Here is a 19,630-nt window from a genome sequence, read left to right on the forward strand (position 1 = left end):
TGGGGTGTGTTTACTGTCCTGGCATTTTGGGGTGTGCCTAATTGTAAGCACCCCTGTAAAGTCTAAAGGTGCTCATTAGACTTTGGGCCCCTTAGCGCAGTTAGGCTGCAAAAAAGTGCCACACAAGTAGTATAATGTGTTTTGGGGTGTATTTTTACACATACCCATGCTGAGTGGGAGAAATCTCTTTGTAAATGACAATTGTTTGATTTTTTTTTTTTACACACAATTGTCCATTTACAGAGATATTTCTCCCACTCAACATGGGTATGTGTAAAAATACACCCCAAAACACATTATACTACTTCTCCTGAGTATGGCGATACCACGTGTGGCACTTTTTTGCACCCTAACTGCGCTAAGGGGCCCAAAGTCCAATGAGTACCTTTAGGATTTCACAGGTCATTTTTGTTTCAAGACTACTCCTCACGGTTTAGGGCCCCTAAAATGCCAGGGCAGTATAGGAACCCCACTAATGACCCAATTTTAGAAAGAAGACACCCCAAGGTATTCCGTTAAGAGTATGGTAAGTTCAAAGAAGATTTTATTTTTTTGTCACAAGTTAGCGGAAATTGATTTTATTTGTTTTTTTTTTCACAAAGTGTCATTTTCCGCTAACTTGTGACAAAAAATAAAATCTTCTATGAACGCACCATACTCCTAACGGAATACCTTTGGGTGTCTTCTTTCTAGAATGGGGTCATTTGTGGGGTTCCTATACTGCCCTGGCATTTTAGGGGCCCTAAACCGTGAGGAGTAGTCTTGAAACAAAAATGACCTTTGAAATCCTAAAGGTACTCATTGGACTTTGGGCCCCTTTGCGCACTTAAGGTGTAAAAAAAAGTGCCACACATGTGGTACCGCCGTACTCAGGAGAAGTAGTATAATGTGTTTTGGGGTGTATTTTTACACATACCCATGCTGGGTGGGAGAAATATCTCTGTAAATGACAATTGTTTGATTTTTTTACACACAATTGTCCATTTACAGAGAGATTTCTCCCACTCAGCATGGGTATGTGTAAAAATACACCCCAAAACACATTATACCACTTCTCCTGAGCACGGCGATACCACGTGTGACACTTTTTTGCAGCCTTGGTGCGCTAAGGGGCCCAACGTCCTATTCACAGGTCATTTTGAGGCATTCATAGATCATATCATAGAAGATTTTATTTTTTGTCACCTATTAATGAAAAATGACACTTTATGAAAAAAAAAACAATAAAAATCAATTTCCGCTAACTTTTGACAAAAAATAAAATCTTCTATGAACTCGTCATACACCTAACAGAATACCTTGGGGTTTCTTTTCTAAAATGGGTCACTTGTGGGTTTCCTATACCGCCCTGGCATTTTACGGGCCCAAAACCGTGAGTAGTCTGGAAACCAAATGTCTCAAAATGACTGTTCAGGGGTATAAGCATCTGCAAATTTTGATGACAGGTAGTCTATGAGGGGGCAAATTTTGTGGAACTGGTCATAAGCAGGGTGGCCTTTTAGATGACAGGTTGTATTGGGCCTGATCTGATGGATAGGAGTGCTAGGGGGGTGACAGGAGGTGATTGATGGGTGTCTCAGGGGGTGGTTAGAGGGGAAAATAGATGCAATCAATGCACTGGGGAGGTGATCGAAAGGGGGTCTGAGGGGGATCTGAGGGTTTGGCCGAGTGATCAGGAGCCCACACGGGGCAAATTAGGGCCTGATCTGATGGGTAGGTGTGCTAGGGGGTGACAGGAGGTGATTGATGGGTGTCTCGAGGTGTGATTAGAGGGGGGAATAGATGCAAGCAATGCACTGGCGAGGTGATCAGGGCTGGGGTTTGAGGGCGTGGGCGGGTGATTGAGTGCCCTAGGGGCAGATAGGGGTCTAATCTGATGGGTAGCAGTGACAGGGAGTGATTGATGGGTAATTAGTGGGTGTTTAGGGTAGAGAACAGATGTAAACAATGCACTTGGGAGGTGATCTGACGTCGGATCTGCGGGCGATCTTTTGATGTGGGTGGGTGATCAGATTGCCCGCAAGGGGCAGGTTAGGGGCTGATTGATGAGTGGCAGTGACAGGGGGTGATTGACAGGTGATTGACATGTGATCAGTGGGTTATTACAGGGAAGAACAGATGTAAATAATGCACTGACGAATTGATAAGGGGGGGGTCTGAGGGCAATCTGAGCGTGTAGGCGGGTGATTGGGTGCCCGCAAGGGGCAGATTAGGGTCTGATCTGATGGGTAACAGTGACAGGTGGTGATAGGGGTTGATTGATGGGTAATTAGTGGGTGTTTAGGGTAGAGAACAGATGTAAACCATGCACTTGGGAGGTGATCTGACGTCGGATCTGCGGGCGATCTATTGGTGTGGGTGGGTGATCAGATTGCCGGTTAGGGGCGGATTGATGGGTGGCAGTGACAGGGGGTGATTGACAGGTGATCAGTGGGTTATTACAGGGGGGATAGAGGCATACAGTACAGGGGGGGGAGGGTCTGGGGAGAATCTGAGGGGTGGGGGGGGTGATCAGGAGGGAGCAGGGGGCAGTTTAGGGCATAAAAAAAAGAATAGCGTTTACAGATAGTGACAGGGAGTGATTGATGGGTGATTAGGGGGGTGATTGGGTGCAAACAGTGTTCTGGGGGGTGGGCAGGGGGGGGTCTGAAGGCTGGGGTGGGAGATCAGGGGGGCTGTGGGTAAAAAAAAAAAAATGTGTGGTGTATACTTACTACTGCTTCCTCCTCGCTGGTGGTCTCTGGAACAATGAGACCACGAGGCAAGGAGGAAGCGTGTATAAAGCACTTTGTTTACCTAGCAAAGTGCTTTATACACTTAATTTAACTCGATTGCGGATTTCCTCCGCCCGCCGGCGCTGCTAATTGGCCGGGGACTGGAGTCTAAGTCCCCGGCCATCGATACCCGGCGGAGGATCGCGTCACGGATGACGCGATCGCTCCGCCCATGCCCGTACAAGGACCGCCGCCTCTGTGCATGCGGCGGTCCTTGCGGGATCCACTTTCCGTCCGCCCCTGTGCAGTGGGCGGTCGTTAAGTGGTTAAATTAAGATTGTTATATGCAAATAAGTCAGAGTTATTATAAATGGAGGCATTGGATGATTATTGTACCGACTCCACAGCTCTGTTTTTATCAGTCGAGCATGGGTGAGGCTCACAGTCAGCAGCAGCAGTGTTTGGTTGACGGCAAGATAGCTTTCTACGAAGCTAGTGGTGGCAGTGGTGTGATTAATATTTCATCAGATCTCTGCTGACCAACTGGTGAAACAACTGAAATTGGCACATATCTATCATTTCCTATGTTAGGTATACTAAAGCACTTAAAGGGAACCTAAAGTGAGAGGGATAGGCTGCCATATGTATTTCTTTTTAAACAATACCAGTTGCCTGGCAGTCATGCTATTTCTGGCATCAGTAGTGTCTGGATCACACGCCTGAAACAAGCAGAAACATTTGCTATAGATGCTTGTTCAGGGTCTAAGACGAAAGCCTGGTACACATTTTTAATTTTGATTTGCCAATGACTGAACAATTTTACCATCTCCATGTAGCATGAAGGCCAGCAGATTTTGAACACATTGTAGGGTAAACTCTCATAATACATGGTCGTACAACTGGCCAATCAAATTTGGATGTGTGTACCTAGCTAAAAATAGAGGTAGAGAATCAGCAGGACAGCCAGGGAATTTTCATTGCGTAACTTCTTCCATACTCCAGTCTGTGGGGGAAAAAAAAAGTCTCTGATTGGTACACAGTAATCACCGGGTCTAACCAAGATGTGGAGCGGTTAAAAGGAAATTAATGGGTCAACCTCTATATCCTTCTCACTTAATATTCCCTTTACAGGTCTGAAGACCAGCTAGGTAATGAATATCATAAAGGGCCAGTGCACATTAAAAACCTCTAGCAAAACACTAGAGGTTTTTGAAGCAGATTTGCAGAGTGATTCCTAGGTATGTTTAGAGAAGTTTTATAAACATGCCTAGCTTTTCTTGTAGCGTTTATGTAGCAGATTTCATATATTGTTACAGTAAAGCTGTTACTGAACAGCTTCTGTAACAACACCTGGAAAACCGCTCTGATCTAGCATTTTTCAGAGCGGTTTTCCACTTTCCTATACTTAACATTGAGGCAGAAACGCCTCAGAAATCTAAAAAAATGCTGCAGCCCCTGAGTTTGCGTTTGTGGAAAAAACGAACCGCTCTGGTGTGCACTAGCCCATTGAAATACATTACCCTAGTGGTTTTGAAACCATTAGCATTTTTAAAAACGTTTAAGAACCGCTCTGGTGTGCACCAGCCCAAACACCATCCACTGCCCAATAGCTGGATTATAAAGTTTAACTTTATTTTTTCTATATAAAAGATTTTAAGGCCTAAACACTACTGTATACACATAAAGATAAAAATGTAGGATGGGTATTAGTCACATAAATTGGTTGAATGAATATAGAATACCAGTCCTATTTGTATTATATTGGGTATTATAGCACCGCTATGACACTAATAGTATTGATCCTGTGTCTTTGAAACATTTAAAGGACCACTATCGTAAAAAAAAGTAGGCAGTTAAAATCTGACAGAACAGACAGGTTTTGGGCCACTCAATCTCCTCATGGGGGATTCTCAGGGTTTTCTTTGTTTTCAACAGCATTTCCTGAACAGCAGTTTAACTGACAACATAATGTGCAAGTGAGTAGAGAGGCTGGCAGCTATCTTACTATTTTGGCAGTTAAACTGCTGTTCAGGAAATGCTGTCGAAAACCCTGAGAACCCCCCCATGAGGAGATGGACTGGCCCAAAACTTGTCCGTTTTGTCAGATTTTAACTGCCTACTTTTTGTGATAGTGGTCCCTTTAACCATAGACCCTGAACAAGCAGGTAAACCAGGTGCTCTGATTAAAATATGACTAGATTGATAATATGCTTGTTCCAGAGGTGCGATTCAAATACTACTGATGCCAGAAAGATCAACAGGACTGCCAGGCAACTGGTTTTGTGTAAAAGGCAGCCTCCATATCAGTCTCTCCTCCTGAAGCTGCCCTTCAGGAGAGCCTTTATGAAACCTAAGTTCAGCTACAAAACAAAATCCACTGATGGTGGCAGGTCAACAAGATACCCAAGTGGTGCCTGGCAAGTAAAGCTGCTTTTGTTGTAGGGGTGGTCAATGAGATGCAAATATTTATACTAATTTTACATAATTGTATGCAGCTTAAAAGACAACCATGGATGTAAAATCTAAAAGATTTAATGTAAAGCTCCATTTTAATTGTGCAAGAATTGACAGATCCAAGGGTTAGCAACGTAGTAACTCACCCATAAATCATAATTAATCTGAAACTTCTTTTCAAAAGCACTTCCTGAACAGCAGTTGTTCAGTCCAACTGCCTAAATAGTGTGCAGGGGAGTAGGGAGGCCAGCCGGCATCTGTGTATAGATCATTATCAGGTAGCTGTTTTGTAAAGAATAAAGGAAATCGCTTGAGGTAGTGGACTAGTCCAAAACATGTCAGATTTGACTGTAAGTAACAGCAACATAAAAGAAAAGTAATTGATACTGCATTATACTGTGGGAGAAGTGTATGTCTTATACAGGTGTATAGTAAATGTTACAGTTTCTCATAGTAGTGGTCCTTCCTATATTTTACATCTTTAATCCTCTTTAGAGCTCATTTCCACAGGCACTTGAACTGTGAGCTCAGCAAACAGTCACCAGGCAGCAGTGAGCAGTTGCCAGGTACCAGCATGCAGTTGTGAGATTGTGAGAGGCTTTTCACGGCCTATCAACTGCTTATGGCAAAGGGGCCTTTAAGGTAGCCATACACTGGTCGATTTGCCATCAGATCGACCAACAGACAGATCCCTCTCTGATCGAATCTGATCAGTTAGGGATTGTATGGCTGCCTTTACTGCAAACAGATTGTGAATCGATTTCAGCCTGAAACCCATTCACAATCTGCTGAGCTGCTGCTGCTGCCGCCGCTCCCACCGCCCGGCATACATTACCTGAGGCTGTCTCCCGGGCGTGATGTCCCCTTCATGTGGCACCTCCGGCTCCGGCATCTGCATAGAACTTACGCTATCACCCCAGTGACAGCGGAAGTTCAAATAGAGCGCCCTCTATTTGTACTTCCGCTGTCACTGGCATGACAGCGGAAGTTATAAGAGGATGCCGGAGGTGCCATGACGGGAACAGTGATGGACGGGATGCCCGGGAGCCAGCCTCAGGTAATGTATACATGCGTCGAAATGTCCCAAATCGTACGACGCAAGCGACGCGCTCCCTACCCGCGGGCGATCGACGGTAATTTCCCGCGCGGCGCGATCGACGGACCTATTGATATCAGGAGGAAATCAATCGGTCCGATGCGTTTAGCGCAAACTATTTGACAGCAGATTCGATCCCAGTGATCGAATCTGCTGTCGATCGGCGGGAAATCGGGCCAGTGTATGGCCAGCTTTAAAGAGACTCTAAAGTCTCCTAAAAACGAGGTTTTTACTTTAAAAACCTCTAACTTAATTGTCCCTCCTAAAACGCTGCATCTCACCACTGACAATGCCTTAAATCACCCCCAATTACATGGGGGACATCGCGGGGCTCCTTCCGCATAGAGGCAGAGCTTTCACCTGCAGCTCTGCCTCTACATGTGTATCAGCGCGGATCACCGCCTCTCTCCGCACCCTCTCAGTCTTCCTTCACTGAGAGGTGGAGATACGTGCTGATAGATGCGCATGGAGGCAGAGCTGCAGCTGTAAGCTCTGCCTCCTCCAGCAGCAAAATCCACGACCATGAAAGTCGTAGATTTTGTGGGGGTAATTAAGGGTGATTTATGGCTTTGTCAGCGCCGGGGATGTGGCGGTTTAGGAGGAGCAATTAGGTTAAAGAGGTTTTTAAAGTAAAAACCTCGTTTTTAGGAGACTTCAGAGTCTCTTTAAGGACAACTGTAACGAGGGGGATATGGAGGCTGCCATATTTATTTCCTTTTAAACCATGCACATTGCCTGTCATGCTGATCCTCTGCCTCTAATACTTTTAGCCATAGACCCTGAACAAGCATGCAGCAGATCAGGTGTTTGACATTATTGTCAGATCTAACAAAATTAGCTGCATGCCTGTTTCTGGTGTTATTCAGACACTACTGCAGCCAAATAGATCAGCTGAGCTGCTAGGCAACTGGCATTGTTTAAAAGGAAATAAAAATGTCAGCCTCCATATCCATCTCACTTCAGTTGGCCTTTAAAAACAGGCCAAGCGGCATTTGAGTGATCCATTTTCAAGGTGCATCTTGTTAACAGCCCTATGTATCGATCATATTTAAAGAGAAACTCCGACCAAGAATTGAACTTTATCCCAATTAGTAGCTGGTACCCCCTTTTACATGAGAAATCTATTCCTTTTCATAAACAGACCATCAGGGTGCTCTGTATGATAGATTTGGCAGTTTCCTGTCTGTGAACCTTGCTGCATTGTGGGAAATAGCTGTTCACAGCTGTTTCCAACTGCCAAAAAAGCATGCAGCAGCTACATCATCTGCCAACAGTAAAAATGTCACCATGTGATAAATGTCAGAATGTAAATCAAGGATTTAAAAGCTTTTACATTGGGCAAACACTGACTAAATCATTTATACATAATTATGAAAATGAAGCACTTTTTTTATTACATTATTTTTACTGGAGTTCCTCTTTAAAGGGGCACTATGGCAAAAAAGTGTAAAATTTAAAATATGCGCAAACATAAACAAATAAGAAGTACGTTTTGTTTCCCAGAGTAAAATGAGCCATAAATAGTGCTTTTCTCCTATGTTGCTTCACTTACAGTAGGTAGTAGAAATCTGACAGAAGCGACAGGTTTTGGACTAGTCCATCTCTTCATGGGGGGATTCTCAGGTATTTATTTTCAAAAGCACTTTGTAAATGGCAGTTCTGTCCAACTGCCAAAAACTGCGTAGGGAGCAGGGAGGCAGGCCAGCATCATTTTTTAAATCCTTTTTACGGAATATCTTTATAAAGAATAAAAGCCTTGCTGAGAATCCCCTATAAAGAGATGGACTAGTCCTAAACCTGTCGCTTCTCTCAGATTTTTACTACCTACTGTAAGTGACAGCAACATAGGAGAAATGTAATTTATGGCTCATTTTACTCTGGGAAAAAAAACGTACCTCTTATTTGTCTGCTTGCACATATTTTAAATTTTACAATTTTTCACTATAGTGCCCCTTTATGACTTTTTACTTTTGGACTTGCTCATGGAAAATGGGCCTGATAGGCAGTGAAAAGCCTCTCAAACTCTCACACAACTGCTTGCTGCTTCCTGGTAACTGCTTGCTAAGCACACAGTTCAACTGCCTGTGGAAATAAGCCCTAAGGGCCCGTTCAGACTGCAAAATGCGGACGGCCACGCATGCAGAACGCAACGCGTACAAACGCACACCATCCGCGTTCGTATGCGTTGCGTGGCTGATCCCATCACTGAAAAGTGAATGGGACAGCCGCGTGTTTTTGTAAAATCTGCGTGCAGCATGCGTTCCCAGACCACACAGGTCCGGAACGCATGCAGTGTGAACATCAGACAGTGCACTCTATGCACTGTCTGATGTCCTGCGTGTCGGGCCACCCGCACGCATTTCCAAAACGCGGCTGGAAACGCGTGCAGTGTGAACGGGCCCTAAGAATTGCACTGCCTGCTAGTTAATGGCCATACACACTACTGGCACCATGTCAACTACCACCATATCATACACTGCCACTCTGAACTTGAAAGTGCAATGGGTAGACTACAATCTACATATTTCAAAACATTTCTAGCTAAGGACCAAGCGGTATACTGTACATATCTAACCTCACCTCCAAGTGGCATGGTATTCATTTGTTTCTGTACAGTGTATCTTTACTTCCTGTAAAAAAAAAAAAAGAAAAATTCAACAAACATTTCTGTACCTTTAATTAGTGCAGATAAAGCTGGGAAGCTATTGCAGTAACATGTTTACTATTGAGATTGTGAGTAATTATTCCAACTGATATGTGCACATCCCCTAATGCTGGGAATACATGTTGCGTTTTTTCCAGTCGATTTACCGGTCGATCGATTTTCGACTTGTTTTTCCGCTCGATTCTCTTATCGTTTCATATCAATTTCCATTCATTTCTATGAGAAATAGAGTGCTAAAACGATCAAAAGTAAGATCATACAAGTCGGAAATGATCGATCGAACCATCTATCTGCCGAAAAAATGCATGGTGTATTCCCAGCATAATGCTAGGTACACACTAAACAATTTTCTGCCAGATAGAATTTTTTATTTCCAACATGTTGGAAAAAAGTCTATCTGGCAGATAAATCTAACAGAAAAGTGTATGGTGTGTAGCTAGCAAAAGGCTCACATGAACCAACTGCTGTAGTTTTGCTAGTTTTACTGCAAAGGCATAGATAATGTTACTCCCTGCTTCTGAGAGTAATTCTGGAAAATCTTTTTTGTTTATTAGAAAACAAAAACTGCAGTGAAAAAAAATAGTATATGTAGTATTCTATTATGTCTATTGTGTATATTTTTGTATTAAATCGGTTTTTTTTCTCCCCCTCCCCATAGGATCAATGGTTACTGCCAGTATTCTGAAGAAACTATCAGAAGATCAGAAATTTACATGGAAATCACTGAAAACAAAGTGTGTGTTTGCCGCTTCCACACATTAACCGCATGGGTTTTTTTTTATGCAAGAAACCTTTATTTTAGCATGAGCCAGTTATACAGAGCATGGGAAAAATCACCTTCATCCGGATGGGGTCAATGAGTGTGCAGTTTACAATGCAGTGTAAATACGGAACACCATGCTGGTCTGGTCATCAATCCAAGCTTCGGGACATCCCTGGGCCTGGATCACACTACCCAAGAAGATGACATTAGTTGGACTTTAGAAAGACGTGAAAAAGAAAAATCACTAAATAAGCAACAGTTCGCCTTATTTTCTCTGAACCCCTAAAATTGGGGGTCTAAACAAAAAAAAAAAATGCTCTTTTCTTTTATAAATCATCAATTGCTGTAAATAAGTGACACTTGTATAAAATTCTAACAAGACTACAATACATGTTAATAACACACAGATTGGACGTCGCTCACCTATTCATACTACCAGATATGCATCTAGTAATGTCTCACCAAAGGGGGTGGGGTTACTGGCTGCGTCCTCACAAAACCTTGTATATTATCAATTAAAAATGTTTGTATATGGAAAAAAAACAAAACAAAAAAAAACCGAGCAGGTTTTACACAATTTCTTTAATTCTGCTGCAGACTGATAGTACACAGGAAACAAACTATCAGCCCCGCATCATTTAATACTTTGGTGCATGGATCTCACCTTGATTTGAATCCAAGTTTTTTATTTTCGACTTTGGAAATCCTACACTAAAGATGAGAACCAAACAACGTTTTAGCTCTTGTTCACACAAAGCCCTTTATTTAATCTTGTTGCTGTTGCCAATATACTTTCATGAACTTTTGAAAAGAATAATATATTCTACAGTAGTGCGTAGTGACAAGCACTCTGTACTGTACTGCTTTTACAAGGGGTTGGCTTTTCTGGCTTTAGAAGTGAAGACTCTGTGCTTGAGAGAAGCACAACCAACTGAAAAGAAGCAATTAGATCTTAGGCAAGCAGCACGATGTAAAGTCCTTACTGTATTGTGTACTGGCTATAAGATGTAGAACTCTTTTCAGTAAAGCCGATCATCTGTATTCATTCTAGCAGTGTAATATTAGGTTGTTAATGCTGCTGTGTTTTAAAGGGCATTTTTATTTGGGTTTTGGTGAAATTTTTTTTTCATTTGTTGATTCTCTTCATATGGAAACAGCATTCATTGATAATAGCTCTAACAACAATGTATGAAAATCGAAAAAAAAACACTGGATGATCTAGTTGATTATTTAAAACAAAAAAAAATAAATTGTGTTTAAAACTGCATTGAGTTATTGTTCTGTAGAAAAGGCTGGGACCTATGTGATGCGTATTTAATCCTTTAGCAAATTTATTTTAGCACTTTTTTTTATTTCTCATTTGTTACATTTCCTAGCTACTAAGTAGTACTGCTATATATATAACAGAGGACTTCTGCTTTCAGTGTCTATAGCTTCTGTTAGCAGAGAGACAACAAAGCATCAGATTTGTCACGAACGGCTCCCGAACCGTTCGCCGGCGAACATCTCTGCGCCTTCTACTACTTCCGGTTCGCTATGACCCGGAGTAGTACGCCTGCGCTGCCCGGCGGAGCGCGTCCTAGATCGCGCTCCTGTTGCCGAGCACTTTCTGCGCATGTGTGTGACGTCATGAACGTTCATGCGCAGAGAATGCCCGGCAACAGGAGCGCGATCTAGGACGCGCTCCGCCGGGCAGCGCAGGCGTACTTCTCGGGGTTATAACAACCCGGAAGTAGTAGAAGGCCCAAAGATGTTTGGGCCATCTCTACAAAGCATTCCAAGAATTTACAGCACGACGAGTTCTGCCAGCTGAGGTCAAAAGCAGTGCACTATCTCATTTGAAGCTGCTAATGGGTTAAAAGAAATATGAATTTTGTAATTTTATTATTTTTTCAAATGCGTTCAAAGAAGTTCAAAGAAATGTAGTTCAAAGAAATATAAACATTTCAGAGCTGCTGCAGGTTTATACAAAATTATGAAAGTTGAACGTAGACCAATCAATCAAATTCCACCTCAGCGGGATTCAACTGGTCTAATTTCAGGATGCATAATCCTGCATTAGCTGTTAGACATTTGTTTAGTAATATTTCCTAGGGGAGATTCAATTTTTACACTTCACTAAAGAGATATATTTTGACTTTAGAGCAAACCCAAGGTTTTTAAAATAGATCCTCCAGAGGCTTTTCAATTGAGGACCCTCTGAAGGTTTGCAGCTGTGCTTCTCTCCCTGCACAAGTCTGGCCATACTGCACAGTGGCACGGAGCTAACTGCGAAGGTGGAGCATGGGTACAACAACATATACAACAAACTCTTGGATAGGTTTACAGGGTCGATGCGTAGGAATGGTGAGGTAAAGAGGAGATTCGAAGCCCCCGGACTATCCAGAGGCTTCCATCTACCGATGTAAGTATTATTTGAGGGAGGTTCTCTTGTTCACTTTAATTCTTGTAAGTAAGCAGGTCTTTAGCATTATAGAATCTTCTCTCTTGCTGACTAAGGGGATGGTCAATAACTCTGCCTTGAATGCACATTTAATTCAGCTTGGAACTGGACCAATCAAATGTACCGTATGAGGATTTTGATTGGTTGAATCCTAAGTGGCATACAGTCGGCATTACATTTCCATCTTCCTTTGTTGACTAAAAATCACATTCTACTATTCGCTCCGGGCTTTCTCTAGGTTTACTGCATGACAGAAAATAGAAAATACCAGATATTGCAACTATGACTTGATAGAGTTTTTAGTGGGGATCAATTGTAACAGTATTAAAGAGATTCTGTAACATAAAAAGTTCCCCTGCGGGATACACAACTCTTTTTGAACTGTAGAGAACCTGTAACTTCAAAAAGTGCCCAAGGGGGGTCCTATCAAGGCGATGGGCCAAGGCGGAAATAGCCAAGCCTCATAGAGTCTGCTCTATTGCGCAGGTGACTTGCGCCTGCACAGTTAAGCGGATCCGATTGGGATCAGCTATTTCTGCCTTAGCCCGAGCCAAGAGCCGCTACTGCGCGGGAGCCGGGAAGGTAAATATTAACATGCCCGCCGTTCGGGGACCTCTAGCGCTGCTATCATGGGATGGAGGAGGACGGGTGAAGCCTCAATAGGATCCAGGGGCCCCCGGGGCACTTTTTGAAGTTACAGGTTCTCTATAGTTCAAAAAGGAGTTGTTTTATTTGCTTATTTTCTCCCGAATTTAATAATCGCTCTATAAAGGGATTTTCCCAAGGTTTCTATATGGCTACATGATTCAGAAAAAACACAAAGTGGCCTTAAAGGGAACCTAAACTGAGAGGGATATGGATGTTTCCTTTTAAACAATACTAGTTGCTTGGCTGTCCTTCTGATGTCTTTGCTGCAGTAGTAGCTGAATCACACACCTGAAACAAGCATGCAGCTAATCCAGTCTGACTTCAGTCAGAGCACCTGATCTGCATGCTTATTGAGGGGCTGAGGCTAAAAGTATTAGAGACACAGGATCAGCAGGAGAGTCAGTCAACCGATACTATTTTAAAAGGAAAAATTCATATCCTCCTCAGTTTAGGTTCCCTTTAAAACGTATGCAGTACAATGCCTTTATAGTAATCTCCAAGAGAGCAGGAAATGTAGTTAAAGGGAACCTAAACTGAGAGGGATATGGATGTTTTCTTTTAAACAATACCAGTTGCCTGACTCTCCTGCTGATCAATTTGCTGCAGTAGTATCAGTCTCTCACACCTGAAACAGGCATGCAGCTAATCCAGTCTGACTTCAGTCAGAGCACCTGATCTACATGCTTGTTAACCTCCCTGGCGTTTTGATTATGTGCAGCCGCGCGGCTGCACATGGTTTTTTAAACCTTTTTTTTTTTAATCATGTAGCTAGCCTAGCGCTAGCTACACGATAGCCCACTCCCTTCCAATTCCCACCCACCCTTCCGATCGCCGCCGGTGCCTACGCCCTTCAGGAAATTCCATTCGCCATGGCGACGAACGGAATGACGTCCTCGAGCGGCGGCGATCGCAGCAAACATGCAGCTAGCAAAGAGCTAGCTGCGTGTTTGAAAATTTTTTTTATTCAAATCGGCCCAGCAGGGCCTGAGCGGTGACCTCCGGCGTCTCTGGACAAGCTCAGCTCATCCAAAACGTTAGGGAGGTTAAGAGAAACTCCAACCAAGAATTGAACTTTATCCCAATCAGTAGCCAATCAGTAGCCGATACCCCCTTTTACATGAGAAATCTATTCCTTTTCACAAACAGACCATCAGGGGGTGCTGTATGATTGATATTGTGGTGAAACCCCTCCCACAAGAAACTCTGAGGACCGTGGTACTCCTGGCAGTTTCCAGTCTGGGAACCTTGTTGCATTGTGGGAAATAGCTGTTTACAGCTGTTTCCAACTGCCAAAAAAAACATGCAGCAGCTACATCACCTGCCAACAGTAAACATTTCACCATGTAATAAATGTCAGAATGTAAATCAGGGATTTAAAAGATTTTACATTGGGCAAACACTGACTAAATCATTTATACATAATTATTGTAAACATGAAGCACTTTTTTAATTACATTATTTTCACTGGAGTTCCTCTTTAAGGGGCTGTGGCTAAAAGTATTAGAAGCACAGGATTATCCTCAGTTTAGGTTCCCTTTAACTACAGTATATCAAAAGTTTACTATATCAGAAATGGTCATACTCAAGCACATAAAGTATACTATAGTGCTGGATCTTAATTCTGTCAATAATTGGCTGCCAGCCTACACACAGCTCCTGGGTCTATGACTGAATTATGATGCATGCGCCTGCCCTCTTTCCACTACAGCCAGATACAGAATACTGAAGGGGCTAAAAAAACAGGTCTACTATAACAGAAGCTCTATTATATCAGGGCTTGCTATATCAGAAGTTACTCCCATATACTTAAAATGGGGTTTGCTGAGGCTTGCACACAGTTTACTGTACCTGAATGATTACTATATCAGAGTTTATTACAATTCAATTATACTGTAGTTGCCCTGGAAAATCCATATTCATTCAAAACAAATAGATATATACTATTCAATATCTGAATCCTGTCTACACATATATTGTGTTAAAACCAATACCAGTACCAACATAGCCAGTATTAGACCTCTTGCAAGGGAAGCTGAACTGATCGTTTGTTGGGCAGTTCCTACTCCCAGCCACAAGTGCATTTTGGCTGAAATTTCAATTAGCCCAATGGCAGTTTTTGAGTAAAATGATACATACACAGTGGTGTTGTCAAAGAAAAAAAAAGTCACAAGCATGGCCATGGACACGTTGACTCCATAGGGGGACTACCCCTCTCCACTGCCTGTGCTGAGTGCTAGCAAGCGCCTAGCAGATGCATGGAAGCTGCTGACAAGTGGTAGATTCACCACTTTTGACCTCCTGTGTGAAAGAGGCCTTAGTAAAACAACTCCGGCATTTCAGTGACCACCTCTACTAGTGAACATGATACGTATGTTAGGCGAGAGAAGAAAAAAGGCACACACCCTATAATCACGCGCCCTCCCATTACTGGACTGTTCCTGTTTCTCAGTCTAGACCAATGGTTTCCAACTCCAGTGCTCGAGGTCCTCACACAATTTTGGAACATCTCAAATTTATTCATGGGATTGAATCAGGAGTGGTTCATCACGTAGAACACATTTCTCAGTCCATCCTAAACACTGGCATGGATATGGCCCCAGCAGACTGGAGTTAGACAGCCCTGGTCTAGACCATCAAAATTTAAAGAGACTCTAAAGTAAAAACCTCATTTTCTAGAGACTTTAAAAACCTCATTAACATTAATGCACCTCTTAAAACGCCACAGAACCACGGCTGAAAACCCCCTCAATCACCCCAAATTCAGGGGGGTACATCGCAGGCTCCTTTCGCATAGAGGCAGCGCAGCTCTGCCTCTATGTGCGTCAATCAGTCAGGATCGCTGCCTCCCCCCCGCTCCGCTGTCTTCCTTCACTGAGAGGGGCGGGGAGAGGCGGAGATACACGCTGATTGATGCACATGGAGGCAGCTGCAAAATCCAGGACCAAGAAAGTCGTGGATTTTGCCTGCCCTGTACCCCCGTGAGTTTGGGGTGATTGAGCGGATTTTCAGCAGCAGGTCTGCTGCGTTTTAAAGGAGCATTAATGTTAATGAGGTTTTTAAAGTAAAAACCTGATTTTCTGGAGACTTCAGAATCTCTTTAAATCTTCCAACTTCAACTAGCATAGCCAAATATGGTCAGTTTTCTGTTGAGGTATGTAATCTTATTTAACCACTTGAGGACCGTGGGCTTTACCCCCCTTAAGGACCAGAGCCTTTTTCTCCATTCAGACCACTGCAGCTTTCACGGTTTATTGCTCGCTCATACAACCTACCACCTAAATGAATTTTGGCTCCTTTTCTTGTCACTAATAAAGCTTTCTTTTGGTGCTATTTGATTGCTGCTGCGATTTTTACTTTTTATTATATTCATCAAAAAAGACATGAATTTTGTCAAAAAAATGATTTTTTTAACTTTCTGTGCTGACATTTTTCAAATAAAGTAAAATTTCTGTATACATGCAGCACGAAAAATGTGGACAAACATGTTTTTGATTAAAAAAAAAAACCCATTCAGCCTATATTTATTGGTTTGGGTAAAAGTTATAGCGTTTACAAACTATGGTTCAAAAAGTGAATTTTCCCATTTTCCAGCATCTCTGCCTTTTCTGACCCCCTGTCATGTTTCATGAGGGGCTAGAATTCCAGGATAGTATAAATACCCCCCAAATGACCCCATTTTGGAAAGAAGACATCCCAAAGTATTCACTGAGAGGCATAGTGAGTTCATAGAATATATTATTTTTTGTCACAAGTAAGAGGAAAATGACACTTTGTGACAAAACAAAAACAAAAAAAAAAGTTTCCATTTCTTCTAACTTGCGACAAAAAAAAATGAAATCTGCCACGGACTCACCATGCCCCTCTCTGAATACCTTGAAGTGTCTACTTTCCAAAATGGGGTCATTTGTGGGGTGTGTTTACTGTCCTGACATTTTGGGGGGTGCTAAATTGTAAGCACCCCTGTAAAGCCTAAAGGTGCTCATTGGACTTTGGGCCCCTTAGCGCAGTTAGGCTGCAAAAAAGTGCCACACATGTGGTATTGCCGTACTCAGGAGAAGTAGTATTATGTGTTTTGGGGTGTATTTTTACACATACCCATGCTGGGTGGGAGAAATATCTCTGTAAATGACAATTGTTTGATTTTTTTTTACACACAATTGTCCATTTACAGAGAGATTTCTCCCACTCAGCATGGGTATGTGTAAAAATACACCCCAAAACACATTATACTACTTCTCCTGAGTACGGCGATACCACATGTGTGACACTTTTTTGCACCCTAACTGCGCTAAGGGGCCTAAAGTCCAATGAGTACCTTTAGGATTTCACAGGTCATTTTTGTTTCAAGACTACTCCTCACGGTTTAGGGCCCCTAAAATGCCAGGGCAGTAAAGGAACCCCACAAATGACCCCATTTTAGAAAGAAGACACCCCAGGTATTCCGTTAGGAGTATGGTGAGTTTATAGAAGTTTTTATTTTTTTTGTCACAAGTTAGCGGAAATTGATTTTAATTGTTTTTTTTTCACAAAGTGTCATTTTTTGCTAACTTGTGACAAAAAATAAAATCTTCTATGAACTCACCATACTCCTAATGGAATACCTTTGGGTGTCTTCTTTCTAGAATGGGGTAATTTGTGGGGTTCCTATACTGCCCTGGCATTTTAGGGGCCCTAAACCGTGAGGAGTAGTCTTGAAACCAAATGTCGCAAAATGACCTGTGAAATCCTAAAGGTAATAATTGGACTTTGGGCCCCTTAGCGTACTTAAGGTGTAAAAAAGTGCCACACACATGTGGTACCGCCGTACTCAGGAGAAGTAGTATAATGTGTTTTGGGGTGTATTTTTACACATACCCATGCTGGGTGGGAGAAATATCTCTGTAAATGACAATTGTTTGATTTTTTTTTTTTACACACAATTGTCCATTTACAGAGAGATTTCTCCCACCCAGCATGGGTATGAGTAAAAATACACCCCAAAACACATTATACTACTTTTCCTGAGTATGGCGGTACCACATGTGTGACACTTTTTTGCAGCCTAGGTGCGCTAAGGGGCCCAACGTCCTATTCACAGGTCATTTTGAGGCATTTGTTTTTTAGACTACTCCTCACGGTTTAGTGCCCCTAAAATGCCAGGGCAGTATAGGAACCCCACAAGTGACCCCATTTTAGAAAGAGGACACCCCAAGGTATTCCATTAGGTGTTCATAGAAGATTTTATTTTTTGTCACAAGTTAGTGAAAAATGACACTTTGTGAAAAAACTTTTGACAAAAAATAAATTCTATGAACTCGTCATACACCTAACAGAATACCTTGGGGTGTCTTTTTTTCTAAAATGAGGTCACTTTTGGGGTTCCTATACCACCCTGGCATTTTACGGGCCCAAAACCGTGAGTAGTGTGGAAACCAAATGTCTCAAAATGACTGTTCAGGGGTATAAGCATCTGCAAATTTTGATGACAAGTGGTCTATGAGGGGGCGAATTTTGTGGAACCGGTCATAAGCAGGGTGGCCTTTTAGATGACAGGTTGTATTGTGCCTGATCTGATGGATAGGAGTGCTTGGGGGGTGACAGGAGGTGATTGATGGGTGTCTCAGGGGGTGGTTAGAGGGGAAAATAGATGCAATCAATGCACTGTGGAGGTGATCAGAAGGGGGTCTGAGGGGGATCTGAGGGTTTGGCCGAGTGATCAGGAGCCCACACGGGGCAAATTAGGGCCTGATCTGATGGGTAGGTGTGCTAGAGGGTGACAAGAGGTGATTGATGGGTGTCTCAAGGTGTGATTAGAGGGGGGAATAGATGCAAGCAATGCACTGGCGAGGTGATCAGGTCTGAGGGTGTGGGCAGGTGATTGAGTGCCCTAGGGGCAGATAGGGGTCTAATCTGATGGGTAACAGTGACAGGTGGTGATAGGGGGTGATTGATGGGTAATTAATGGGTGTTTAGGGTAGAGAACAGATGTAAACACTGCACTTGGAAGGTGATCTGACGTCGGATCTGCGGGCGATCTATTGGTTTGGGTGGGTGATCAGATTGCCTGCAAGGGGCAGGTTAGGGGCTGATTGATGGGTGGCAGTGATTGACGGGTGATTGACAGGTGATCAGGGGGATAGATGCATACAGTACACAGGGGGGGGTCTGGGGAGAATCTGAGGGGTAGGGGTGATCAGGGGGGGGGGGGATAAAAAAAATAGTGTTGACAGGGAGTGATTGATGGGTGATTAGGGGGGTGATTGGGTGCAAACAGGGGTCTGGGGGGTGGGCAGGGGGGGGGGGTCTGAGGGGTGCTGTGGGCGATCTGGGGCAGGGGGGGGTAAAATCAGTGTGTTTGGGTGCAGACTAGGGTGGCTGCAGCCTGCCCTGGTGGTCCCTCGGACATTGGGACCACCAGGGCAGGAGGAAGCCTGTATAATACACTTTTTAAACATTACAAAGTGTATTATACACTTTGTATGCGGCGATCCGGTGTTTAGAAACCCGCCGGCGCTTCCGAACGGCCGGCAGGTTACTGCGTGAGGTGGGCGGAGCCAGTCCCCGGCGGCCGATCGCATCACGAATGACGCAATCGCCCCGCCCATGCCCCTACAAGGACCGCCGCCATTTGTCAATACGGCGGTCCTTGCGGGGTCCACTTCCCGGCCGCCAATTGTCTATACGGCGGTCGGGAAGTGGTTAATTAATAATAAAGTTGAATAGTGGAGAAGCAGGGGCGTAGCAATAGCCATAGCAAATGCTATGGGGCCCTGGAGAGGAGGGGGCCCAGTGGGTAGTTGATGTGTTCACTTTGTTTCTCCACCCTCTGCATTTGTTTCAGTGTACATGGACAATACACAGTGTGCAT

General features: G+C 43.3%; 1 protein-coding gene across 36 annotated transcripts in view; it reads left to right on the top strand.

Annotated features, from left to right (window-relative positions):
- Positions 1 to 10,957, top strand: part of ANK3 (ankyrin 3) — an 825,851-nt gene extending 814,894 nt beyond the window's left edge. For all 36 annotated transcript variants that reach the window (XM_068258457.1, XM_068258458.1, XM_068258461.1 and 33 more), the window contains one exon: positions 9,588 to 10,957. The gene's annotated coding sequence lies outside the window, so the exon portion shown is untranslated. The remainder of the gene's footprint in view (positions 1 to 9,587) is intronic.
- The last annotated feature ends 8,673 nt before the right edge of the window (positions 10,958 to 19,630 follow it).

Source organism: Hyperolius riggenbachi, chromosome 10 (assembly GCF_040937935.1).
Source record: "Hyperolius riggenbachi isolate aHypRig1 chromosome 10, aHypRig1.pri, whole genome shotgun sequence".
Taxonomy (NCBI): domain Eukaryota; kingdom Metazoa; phylum Chordata; class Amphibia; order Anura; family Hyperoliidae; genus Hyperolius; species Hyperolius riggenbachi.